The following is a 13822-nucleotide window of genomic DNA, read 5'->3' on the forward strand; positions in this document are numbered from 1 at the left end:
ATATAAGAGAGGCAAGCAGGGCAAAGGAGGAGATGGAATGATAGAAGCAGAGGTTGGGGTAACCTTTGAAGATGGAGGAAGGGGCCAACCAAGGAATACAGATGGCCTCTAGAAGCTGGAAGAAACAAGGAAATGGGTTCTCCCCTGGAGCCTACAGAAGGAATTAGCCTTGCCGAAGGGGCTTTCATTTTAGCCCCTTAAGACTTATTTAGGACTTTAGACTTCCAGAACTATAAGAGAATACATTTGTCTTATTTTAAGCTACTAAGTTTTTAATAATTTGTTATAGTAGCAATAGGAAACAAATGCGTGGTATACCGTGGAGAAGGCAGCAACAGTGTAGCTCCAGCAGTTTAACAAATTTCCTGGTATCATAACTGCTGGTATCACAGGTCCAGACAATACAGTATCCGAGCCCATCTTAATAGGATACATTTTATAAAGTTAAAAAAAGCACCTGGCTGGCTCAGTTGGAAGAGCATGGGACTCTTGGTCTTGGGTCGTGACTTTGAGCCCCACGGTGGGTGTAGAGATTACTAAAAATAATAGTAATAATAGTAATAGTAATAATAATAATAATAATGTTGAAAAGGAAAAAAAAAACCCACGATGTACTTGCAGACCAACCTTCTTCTATTACCTTAAAAATGCATCTTATTGCAAGTGACTAGAGCGTTATTGAAAGAAATGGAAGGAAGAGTTGAAACCTCTTGCTCTTTTCTAGCCTAGAATATGAGGAAGAATGCTATGTGCAGGAGGATGTAAGAGTACCATGGTGGAGGAAGGTATGCAGGGACAACAGGAAGAGGCTGAGTAGCGGGTCAACCTGGTGTCGCAAAGGGGCATAGCATAGTGACTAACTAGGCGATCGTCTTTCCATATTCATAGAGCCGAAGAGCAGTACTTCCTAAAATTTATTGTACATAGAAATTAGCTGGGATTCTTGTTGAAATGCAGATTCTGATTCTCTAGGTCTGCAGTGGAGCCCTGATTCTGCATTTCTAAGAAGCTCATAGATGTTGCTGACATTGCTGGTCCAAGGATCACATTTGGAGTGGTGATGATGGAGAGTTACTCGATGAGGATTAAAACCTAACTTGTATGTTGGGCACAGGACTCTGTGCTTTTCCTCTGTGTTGTAGAGGAGAGGGACTGGCGGAAGAGCCAGAACTGTCCAGTTCAAATTTGAGTCGGCCAACTGTTTTGTGACCTCAGTCTTTTGAGACTTGTTTCTCTTATTTGTTGAATAGGAACAAGAGCACGTACCTAACAGGGTGTTCACCAGGATTGAATAGTTATTGTATGTGCGATATTTGGGAAGGGCTCAGTAAGTGTTAGTTAACTCTGAGCCAGCCACAGTTGCTAGTATTCCAAGAAGACTCAGAAGTTCTGGCCACATACCACCACAGTATCTAGAAGAAAAATTTTATCAGCCTTCCAGATGGCTGTCGACATGATGCCAAGCATTCAGATGTTTGGACTGCATTCAAAACATATTCGACAAGCATCTTTCTCCCTTTCGGATGGGCGTTTTGGCCTTAAGAAGACCGAGGGAGGGGGTTTTATGTAGAAAGATGTTATCTATCTAACTTCACTGGCTCTTTTGTATACTTTGGAGCAGCTTACAGACACACTGGAAAACAGTAATGCACACAACATGGATAATCTCAATTTTCAGAAAGCCTTTGATACTGTTCCATCTAATGGGCTGCTTCAACCCAAGACAGCAGGGATTCTTGATGGAACCCTGGGAAAAAGGAGAAACTGGCTAGAGAACAAAACAAAAAGTTTAGAATGAGACAGGAGGGAAAATAGATAGAAGATGGGGTTACATTCAAAGAGCAGGGGGAGAGGTCCAGATGTCACCACTGTGATTGTGGTATAGGTTGGTGTGCGAGGACGAGCCTGTGGGAGGAATGGAGATAAGGACCGTGGCTCTCCCGTACGTGAGCATCCAGCTAGATGGTGACCTCAACTTTTTGGGGCACTCTCTTCACATTAGAAGGGCTACTTATTTTTTAGGTTAGAAAGACTGTTAAGGATACTCAAAATGATATGAAATCAGTTCTGATTTAAGAATAAAAATGTCCAGCTGCAGCACGAGACTTGGAGATTTTTGTGTTTTCAATTCTGTTTATTGTAACTCTGGGGAAATAAGAAATGCATATTCCTTTAAAGCAGTGCTTCTCAACGCGGGGCGGGGGGCAGTTTTGTCCCCCAGGGGATATTTGGTGATGTCTAAAGACATCTTTGGTTGTCACATCTTGGTGGGCGCGGGTGGGGTGGGAAGGAGGCCGGAGATGCTGCTGAATGTCGTACAGTGCATAGGCCACCCCTTTAACAGCATTTTGCAGCCCCAAATGTCAACGCTGCCAAAGTTTAGAAACACTGTACTAAATCATCATTCCCTAAAGTGTGAACAGGGGGAAGAAATTCATAAGGCAAGAATATTCTATAGGAAGCATTTGTCTGCGAAAATAACTATGCTTCGTGGAATGAAATATTCCTCTTCACTAAACTATAATACGGTGATCTAAAACTAGAAACAGGATTGAGGAGGAGAGGCTGAAGAACAATGGAAATTTGAGGAGAAAATGAGAACACAGGACAAAGATATTTACCCTCTGCTGTGAACTTTTGCGTCCCCCTTCACCCCCTCTCCTCATGGGTCTTCTGCTCAATTCACTTCAAATGAATTAGCCTGGAGCTTGCTACAGAGCAGGATCCATAAAAAAACATCTGTTCCAGTCTGGCACCCAGATGTTTGAGTCTATATATGGCAGCTCGTCAGTCTTCAGACATCATTTTCTTTTAAGGAAAAAAAGGTAGATCCAGTGAGAGAATGAAGGATGATAGTTGGAATAAAGAATTCTAAAACTTTAAGAAATGTATGACATTGCTTATCTTCCTTTTCTTCCCGAAATACAAGTCAGAGAAGAAAGTAATACTTCTAACTGGATTTTCCTGGAGGTACATTAAAAAAAAAAAAAAAAGCAACAGTCTAGTCTATATAACTGCGTTCTAGAAAGTTATGGTATACATGGGTTAGTCTTGGGGGTTCTGGGGAGGCCCTCAGGTCCTGTTGTCCACCCTACCTCTTGTCATTTCACAATAATAGCTTCCTTCTTCTGAAGCTTTCTCTCCTGTTGTGGCACAAACTTTCTATTCAAGGTTCCTTCTTAAACAACTTACTCAGTTAATAACTCTGTTAGTTAACATGGAGGATGAACCAGAATGGAAGACAGCTTGGAAAATGAAGAGTCCCAAGGAGAAAAGAAATCTGGCTGAGAATAGATAGCAGGAAAAACTGCTTTCATTTGCATTTTCCTCAAAATTTGGCCTTGTTTGTAGGAAGGCAGGGCCCTGAGTCATTCAGAATTCCCTCTAATTTAATGGAAAGCAAAACATACCTGTGACAGGTCCTTGGCTATCAAAATGGCACTTATTGACTTCTGGCTAATTCCGTTTAGGAGATGTAATATACTGCCCAGGAGCCTGGGCTGGTATTCTAAAATGAAAGGGTTCGTCAGAAAGTTAATGTGTCATGTTGAATAATGTCATGCCAGAGCTGGGACCCTTGAAGCAACTTGAGCAGGACTCTGCAACTAAGCCCATTTATATGCACATATATTCACACAGACGGTATTGAGTTTCAGCACCATTGTCACCATTTTTGGTTGGATTATTTACCAAGACTGATAGAACTCGGTAATGTAATCATTTATTTTTTGAATTGGTTTGTGAGATGTGTATGTGCATGTTAACATACACATACACACGCTACATACATTAACGGATGACTTTGAGCACTATTTTCATCCCTTTGTTAATGTTCTATTTTACAGTTTGTGAGGGTGTTAATGAATTTATTTTTTTGTGTTTTATGTTTTTTTATGTTTGGGAGACTGTGAGCAGGGGAGGGGCAAAGAGAGAGAGAGAGGGAGGGAGAGAATCCCAAGCAGGCAGTGCAGAGCCTGACTCAGGGCTCAGTCTCATGAACCGTGAGATCACGACCTGAGCTGAAATCAAGAGCCGGATGCTGAACCCCCTGAGCCACCCAGATGCCCCAGGGTGTTAATGAATTTAAAGGTCTGTATCTGATATCAGGTAGGCCAGGTATACCTGGCCTTTGTTTGTTTGTTTGTTTGTTTTTTAGTCCTTACATGTAGATCCCAGCTTAGCCTTGAAAAATCCATATCTTTGCTCACATATGGAAAGGAGCAAGAAGACAATGGTGAATCAGTGCCACTACCTACCTTCAAGTGATCCTTTGGTGACAGGGTCAGTAAAAGCATCTCTGTTTACAAAGAGGAGGACATCTTATAATATGTAACATTCCAAAAAATGGTTCTCAAAGGAGATAGATGGTCCTTGTGAGTAGCTATCAGCCCCTAACATTGAATAGCCACTAATTTATCTAGATGCTAGTCTGTCTTGTAACTGCTGCATGTAGTTTTATCAAAACGGGAGAAGTGAGATATTGTGGTGTCCTGAGTATGACAGTACCTCACTGGCTTTCCAAATACGAGGGGTTTGTTCACAAATCTCTTTTGCATATGCACATGCTTTGGGCCATTTTCAATGACTTCTGTTTCCTTGTGGATGCTTAATGGAGTAATGAGTCATATTGATAATGTGGAAACATCACGAATAGAAGGTGCCCAGTTTGCATATGTGATGGTCATATTACATTTTGGTCATACATCATCGTCACCATAAAGCATCACATAAGCTTCGTTATTGAAGGCAGTAATTAACTTTCCACATATAAGGGATTGACTCATGATTTAGAGTCAACTATTCAAAGGAAGTATATAGAAAACACACAAGAATGAAGCAAGGAGAATTACAGATTTCAAGTAGCTTAATAAGGAAGATTAAATATTTTATGCCTTTTTCTTTACATTTGTACATGTGCTATTAGCACTAATCTTTATAAATTTTTTTGGAATTGATGGATACGCTTCATGGAGGAAAATATCAGGGACCTACAGCTGGATCATCCTCTAACATAGTATACTCTTACATAAAATCAAATGTGGTGCATCAGTATTACCAAGCAACCAGCATGTATGAAATTGTGACCTTGGAGGGGATGAAAGGTGCCCAAGAAACATTCTCTTTCCGCAAGGAAACTACATTATTACATAGAGTTGAATAAGTGAGATGGCAAAAAATGTTTTACTTATACACCAAGACATTAATGGAAGATGTGTGACAGGCACTTGAAGAGTGTGAGTCAATGAAGGCTCTTGAGATGGAGAGATTATCTTGGATTATCTGGGTGGGTCCAATGGGCTTCTAGGATGCAGACCGAGGGTCAGAGGCAGAAAAGGAGACAGGAGGAAGTTGATCAGAGTAAGGGCCACAAGCCAAGGAACTGAGATGACCTCTAGAACCTGGAGGAAGCAAACAAATTCTCCCCGAGAGCCTCCAGAAGGGGGGCAGTCCTGCTGACCCATTTTGGACTTCTGACCTCCACCACTGTGAGATAAATTGGTTTTACATCACTGACTTTGCAGCGATTTGTGATAGTGGTCACAGGAAGGGAATGTACTTGCCATTGTAATCCATGTCGTTTCAGTGGACCCCACAGTCCACAGCTGTCAAAGCGAAAAAATGAAAGTAAATCAGTATTTTGCCATCCCAATTCGCACCCTTCACTGATGAAATACCTCAATATGCTGTCTTCAGAGGAGAAGACAGGAGCAGAAGTGCAGAGGGGATGAGTTTGGAGGCGCTGCTCACTTTATCCGTCTGGGCCTCTGCTGGCTGATTTGCCAAGCAAGGAACGAAGACGGCACGACTTTCAGGTCTCCAGTTTTAACTCTCTATGAGACGAAGTGAAGCCACGGAGAATGATTGCCAAGTCGACCAAAGCCAGCTTTTGATTCTACCAAAGCTGCTTTGACTGCTTTGGTTCTCAATAATGAACAAAAGTTTTTACTGGCTTTGGTTTTACCCAAACCGATGTCCCCATTATCAGCTGAAATTGGGCTCTCCCGGCACAGAGATGTTTTCGAATTATCATTCTATGAAAATTTACTTGATTTTTTCTTTTTTTGTAAAAGAATAATTTCAATTTATAGAAGACATTGGTGTCGAGGTGGGGGTGAACACGAAGGTTCGAAGCAGACGTGCTAATCTAGGAGCAGTTCCTCCCTTGAATTAGGCGTCTTTTTCTTCTGAAATCCATGAGAAGATAGAGGAGTTGTCATCCCAAGCTTCATAAAAAGAAAATAAATAGGAAAGTCCCTTAAGAGTGAGAAACCACTCGGTGTGTTCAAAGAAATCTATTTTTATTTTTAATTGCTGTCCCAGGGATGGCTAAGTGGCATAGGCTTCTCATTTGTTACAGGTCCCAGGAGGCTCTAACTTCAGGACAAAATGATAACAAATAAAAAGAACTCAATGTACATATGCAATGCCAGATATCCTCGTGCTGTTGGAAGATCCAAATGGAATACATCAATAATGATACAGGGACACCGTTTACCACGGAAACTGGCTGTGGTGAGGATTCTGTGGGAGATGGCAGGAAAAGGAAAAAGAACACAAAATACTCCCCCCTCCTCTGCAAAGAGAGAGAAGTTAAAACAAAATGATTTATGGAAGAAGTTTGTGGATGAGAAGAACAACGCTTCAAGAACTGAAGTGAGGAAATCCACACCGCCGCCCTAGTTCCCGAATCAGTTCCACAGTGTCGCTGAGATCTGTCAAGTGCTCCCCAGTTACGGTAATAGTGCCCGCTAACAAAAGCCGTTCCCTGTGGTCAAGTCTCCCCTGCGTCAGTTGTCACAATCTTCCTGTGGAAGGTGGATTGACAGAAAATCAAGGCTTCCGTGATTTGCTCAAGATCTCCAGTTGGAAATGATGGAACCACGATCAAGCCCAAATCTGTCAGGTTCCCAAGTCCGCATTTTCACGCCTCCCGCTATACAAAAATTAAATCTACACATGCCTGCAAAAATTTTTCCTGGAAATACCTCTGCCGTTATCCCTACAATTATTACCACATCCCCTCTCCGTCCTTCCAGCTGTAATTTCTGTTAATTGTATGTTGGAGCTCCCCATTTCGTCTGTCTTTGACAGTATGATTTGGTCTTTTCTTTAGATCTCTCTTCTGATCCACAACGCTGTTATTTTAATGATCAAATCAGATTCATCTATCGCTCCTTGTTATTTCTCATGGCATTTGATTTCCTCACATGCTTTATCAATTACGTCTGTGAGCTCATCTTAGAAAAAGTGATCTTCTATAGGGATCCTTTACTCAGCTTCTTATTTGCTTTTCATGGTTGTCTTTGTCAGGGCTCCCCAGGGTTTGAAGTTTCAAATGGGATGTTTGTCTCATAGCCCTGCTTTTCTTTACCAGGTGGAGACCCAAAAGACAGCCGGCGCACACATGCAGTAGATAGCCTTCACAGTCATCCTGAAGGAAGGCCCCGAATAGGGCAGTTTGTGGGCTAGACCACAAGTCCACACACTATGGCCAATGGGCCAAATCCTGCCTGCTGCCTGTTTTCTCAGGGCCCATGAGCTAAGAATGGTTGTGGCATTTTTAAATGGTTGAAAAAAATACAAATGATATTTCATGACGTGAAAATGACATGAAATTCAAATTTCAGTGTCCATAAACAAAGATTTATTGGAACATACCACACCCATTTGTGTACATATTGCCTGTGGCTGCTCTTATCCTACTCTGGCAGAGTTGAGTAATTGCAACACACACCATATGGCCCACGACACCTAAAATATTTATTATCTGACCTTTTCCAGAAAAAGTTTGCTGGGCTAGATCATCTAATTGAAATCATTTCGCTTTGAAAGTGAAAGTACGCTCCGTAGCTGTGTGTCCAAATTCTCTGCTGATACAAAGAAAAGCTCGGAGCACACAAGACAAAGAAGACTGTGATCGTCAGTCCCATAAGATACCAGGGAAATATTTCAAACTCCCCCAGTTTTAATAGAAGGCACAGCACAGGGACCGTCATAGCACTGTAGGATGACAGATGGTGACTACACTTGTGAGCACAGCATAACATATAGAGAAACTAACACCTGAAACTAACGTAGCACTGTGTGTCAACTCTACCCGGAACAAACTAAAAACAAAATAACAAAACCTACTTTTACAAATTCGCCTATCATTTCCTCTCAGGAAAACAGGCCACTACCTACTGTGACCACCAGATGGCGAGTCCAATGATGGTTCAGAGGTTCCTCAACATTTAGTTACAGATATACCTTATGCATTATTTAAAAAGACGAACGCTGTGAACAGTCTGTATTTAGATACCAGCTAAATCATGCCAGACTCAAAGTAGTCTCTTTGGGGAAACAGGATGAGACCCAAATCTTCGCTTTGGGGAAGGTGGGAGCACCCCGGGAGTAAGTAATCTATGTCTGACCTAAGGCAATGGTCACAAACTGTAATGTACAAAGAAGAATCTAGAATACTTGCTAAAAGGTATCTTTTAGCCCCAAGACACACTGTTAGTGAATTTTTTTTTTTTTTACCAGCAGTACATTTATTTCTGATGCAGGTGGTCTGAGGACAGCAGATTTAAAAATAGCAATTTTGGGAGATTCCTTGTCTCTAGGCCAGATTAGAAGGGTGGCTGATTGTCCAAATTACAAGGTCCAATGGGAAATAGGAAGCTTGTGGCCTTCTTCATGGGCAGGTGTTCAAACTTATGGGCAGGATGGGCATGTTGCGTGATCTCTCTTTGCCTTCACTTCCTTAGTTAAAATGGGGGTATTAATGGCATCCACCTCGGAGGGTTGTTAACAATGAGGTAATATACGTGAAGTGTTTAGAGGACTGCCTGCTTCTTAGAAAGTTCTCTGTAAGAGTTAGTACCAGCCATATTACTTCCATCACACAGCCACCAAGCTAGCTCATGAAGGTTTTACGCTCTCCTTTTGTACCTTTGCTCATGTTGAGCGACCAGGCCATTTCAAAAGATAAAATGATGTGCATCGGGAATAAGCAATGAAGATGGAGGAAAGACTAACAGAACGTATGTTGGGTCTGTGTCAGACATATGAGGTGGATTAACCAGCAAAGTGCAGAGGTCCCCTCTAGTTGGCCACAGCCCATACACAGCACCCTGATGGGGAGATGGCAATGTCCTGTTCTTAGCTCAGGGGTGGCCCAAGGGCAAAGCACAGAGTCTCCACAGGTTGGGGACTTCTCCAAGATGACCTGGTGCAAAGGTTTCGCATAACAGGACAGGGGGAACTAGCTAAGCTGATGAGACTAGCTCTTGGTGAAGTCTGGGTGGGAAAATACAGTGAGCACTGTCCGGTCAGGACACGGAAAATAACGCAGCAGACAGAAGGCAGCAGAGGTCCTGTGAGGGAGGTGCCATAGAAATTATGAGGAGGCCAGAAAGAGAAGCAGGTCCTGAAAGCAGTCATATTGGATTAAGGGCCCACCCTACTCCAGTATGACCTCATCTTGACTGATTATATCTGTCGGGACATTATTTCTAAGTAAGGTTACATTCTGAGGCCCCGGGGTTAGAACGCCATCGTTTCTTTGGGGGGGACAAAATTCAACCAGTAACAATTACTAGGCCTTTTATTTTTTTCAAACTGCTTTGACCAACAACTGTGCCCCCTTGCATCAGGAGGTGTGACCACCAAAAGACACTGTGGTTTCCAGCCGTCCTTGCTTCCGATGTGACCGTGCGGCTACTTCGCAACAATGAAATGCGGATCGAATTCAGTTTGTCAGTTCACATGGGGCTTCAAAGGCTAGTACGGTTCCTATTCTCTTTACCTGAGGCTTTAGAGAATGGCAGATCCCCATGGAGGAAAACTGCCTGCCCAGTGACCAGAAATATCCAAATCGGTCTGTTACGGGAGTGAGAACTAAACCTCTGTCCTGTCAAGCGTAGCCATTCAATTCGCATTAGGCTTTCCTTTCATCATATCCTCACAGAGGTTGATATTCTGCTAGATACACCTTTAAGCTCCAATATGATTTTCAGCTAATGAGGGAAGGAAAACAAAAAAATATATATATATTATCTCAACTTTATTTTTTTTTTTATTTTTTTTTTTTTTTTATTTTTGGGACAGAGAGAGACAGAGCATGAACGGGGGAGGGGCAGAGAGAGAGGGAGACACAGAATCGGAAACAGGCTCCAGGCTCCGAGCCATCAGCCCAGAGCCTGACGCGGGGCTCGAACTCACGGACCGCGAGATCGTGACCTGGCTGAAGTCGGACGCTTAACCGACTGCGCCACCCAGGCGCCCCTATTATCTCAACTTTAGATCCACTATAGGGATAGATATTATATACTGTTTCCTCCAAAGTGAAAAGTTCTAATGTATTCCAGAGATATTAGTGATTTCAAACTAATTTTTGGCTTTTACATTGCCATTAATAGTGAAGTTGTTCACAGTCTTTATATGGCACAGGTAAGGAGACAATTACGGTGATGGAGGAGACAGTGGGTATGTTATCTTCATGGGTGTTTTCATTCATCATTCCAACATCACCCTGGCTTTTGGATGAGGATGAAAGGGTGATTTAATTTCCAGATGCATGGACTCTCAGCCACATAGCTTCATTATGTGCCTCTGTGTTCAATCCTGTTGGCTCAGGTGTCTCTGGTGACTGGTTCTGGCACCATCCACATTCTGAGATCTCAAGGACATGAGGAAGCTTAAGAGACTTTTCAGGAGAAAAGGTGGCTTCACCTTATATATAAATTTTAGAATAGAACACTCATGCTGAAGGCTTGAAGGTGGCAGAAGGTCTTTATAAAGGAATATTTCTGGTTCGGACCAATTTACCTAGAGCAGAGTTTTTCCACCTTGGGCAGTTATGCCTGCCAGGGGGAGGCTGACAGTGTTCGGGGCCATGTTTGGTTGTGACAACTGTTGGGGGTGGGGAGGGGAGTGTCACTGGCATTTACTACGTAGAGACCAGGGACGCTGCTAAACATTGTACGATGTACAGGTCAGTCCCCCTACAGAGAATTATCTAGTTTTAAATTTCAGTCACGCCGGGGTTGAGAAACCCTGACCTATAGTAACACATGTGAAAATAGTTCATATTTAGGTTATCCTTTTATGAAATTCGTTTTCTTCTCAAAGCTGAAGTTTCAAATAGAACAATCGTGAGAATTCTAAAAATAATCCTGACTTTCACTGAAATCTGACTGTGTGCCAAGCACTGCTTTGCATAAGTAGGAGAGACTTACATCAGTGATACACGGCAAGGAGTGATATACAAATTCCAAAATCTCAGTTATATTTTTGATGCAGAAAATAAAGATGGGAATTTGAGAAACAGAAAATTAGAGGCTTTTTATTTTTTATTTTTTTGAATTTACTTATTTTGAGAGAGAGAGAGCATGCATGCATCTGAGTGGGGGAGGGGCAGAGAGAGGGGGAGAGAGAGAATCCCAAGCAGGCTCTGCACTGTCAGCACGGAGCCCCATGCGGGGCTCAAACCCATGAACGATGTGATTCGGACCTGAGCCAAAATCGAGACTCAGGTGCTTAATCGACTGAGCCACCCAGGTGCCCCTAGAGGTTTTTTAAAGTAGTAAATTTAGAACTTAATCTAAAAATTCTAGAAATAATTAATAAATCATCAAATAAGCTTAATTCCACGAGTGCTAATACTTGTAGAAAAAAAGAATAAACACAAGCATACTATTACTTCAACATGAACAAGTTGAGAACACTTTATCTTTTCAAAGAATATTTAGCCTAGGAGAACATGTGCACGATGTAACATTCAATAAAAAATTCAGCTATAAAACTTAAAGCATGATCTTGTCGCACCTGTGCTTTTTTTGACAAATGAATACATTGAACAAAAACAGGTAGAGAAAACATGCTGTAATGAATGAAATACATCAGCATGCTGTCTGGATTTTGAGATTAGCTGCCTTATTTTGATTATTTTGTAAGTTTTCCACAGTGAGCATGTATTATACACTATAAAGAGAGGAAGGGAGGAAAAACAAGGGGAAGACACTAAATCTCCTTGGACAGGAGTACTTTAACATGATCAGTGAACAAAGAGACATGCTTTTGATAATTTTTAATATATATATATATATATATATTTTTTTTTTTTTTTTTTTTTGAGAGAGAGAACAAGTGAGCAGGGAGAAGGGGCAAAGGGAGAGAGAGAATCTGAAGCAGGCTCTATACTCTGCACGGAGCCCAACGTGGGGCTCAATCCCACGACCCTGGGATCATGACCTGAGCCAAAATCAAGAGTCAGATGCTCAACCGACTGAGCCACCCAGGTGCCCCAAGACATGCTTTTGATTGCACTATTTATGACTGTTAAAATTAGCTTCATTAATTGTATGGAATTAGTTAATCGTATGGAGTATTCATTCATTGTGTGGGATAGCTCTGGTGGGATAAATCATCCTCTTCACATGTTTAAAGAAATTTAGGCAAAATTAGTTATCAGTTCACCTAACCAAATGTGGTTTGAAAGCCTTCATTTTCTTTGTGCTGTATTTATTTTTGTTGGGTTTTCTCCTGAAAGCATATGAAAAAGAGAGAAACGTTTCACATAACTACAGTTAGTTCAAACATTCTAAGGCATTTGGCTAAATAGAGAAATAATTCTTATGTCTTTAGTACTTGTATTTAATGTTTCCTTTACTAATGAGTCCAAAAACTGATTGTTGAGAGAAACTATTTTCTACTTTCACCTACCTTTTTTTTTTTTCTCTTTTCTTTTTAGATCCAATTTGAGAGCTTTCACAACTCAGATATCTTAGAACTCTGGCTTCGACCACAAAAGCCTAAGATAAATAGTATGAAGAAGTTAAAAAACATAGCTCAGTATTTTGAGCTTTGTACTTGGGAATGCAACAAGGCACACTCAGATTCAGGAATCTTCTCTGCTCAGTTACAAGCATAGATGAAAAGATTCTGGCCCAAATATGGGAATGGTCTCCCCAAAGATGAGAAACATTTTTTTCCAAGATGAAGCTGACAGGATTTTGAAAACCAGTTACAGATTTCACACTGAGTTAGCACAGAGGCTATTCCAGTTAGGGATCGTAAAAATCAGAGATTCATTTCTCATTTCTCTTTATCATTATCAGGAGCATTTAATTCACATTGTGCTCGTGTGGTGGTAGACCAGTGGTTGTCAACCAGGGTGATTTGGGCCCCCACAGGACATTTGGCAAAGCCCGAGGATGTTTTTTCTGTTGTCGCAGCTTGGAGGTGAAGGCATTACCGGCGTCTTGTGGGTAGAGGCCAGAGATGCTAACTTTGAAATGTGTGTCCAGTAGATGCACATCTCATTGATGTTGACCCTATTTCCAAATTGGATTTAGAAGTTTTCAGACCTCTGTCACTGAGAGTTAATTGACAGGAGCCCTGAAATCACGAATCCAGGACATTAACACACGCAAACTATGTGATTTATGATTGTAAAAGCTCGTAGGTTTTCGAGCTTAAATGTTTTCTTAAATATGAACCTAGATGGTACTGAGTTAGGAAATGTGCTGATCACTAAGCTATTGTCTCTCAAATCAAACCCAGTCTTCTATACTCTTCTCTCAGTCGTTGGGACTGTGAGGCTGCAAACTTCGTTTCTCTTTGGCCACCTGGCTCCCTGTCGGGGTTGGACAAAGTGGGGGGGGGTGGTGGGGAGGCTGGAGGGGAGGGCCGCAGGAAGTCTATGAGGCTGGAGGGGGCAGAAGGGCCTACTCTTTACTGTTCGCTTCCTGTTCCTGTCAGTGTTCCCATGGAAACGGCTCTTCACCTGGCAGTGTCCTTGTTTCAAGTTTCCAGAGCTGGTTTTTTGTGTTTTTGT

This window comes from Panthera onca, chromosome X (assembly GCF_046562875.1).
Source record: "Panthera onca isolate mPanOnc1 chromosome X, mPanOnc1 haplotype 2, whole genome shotgun sequence".
Lineage (NCBI taxonomy): Eukaryota > Metazoa > Chordata > Mammalia > Carnivora > Felidae > Panthera > Panthera onca.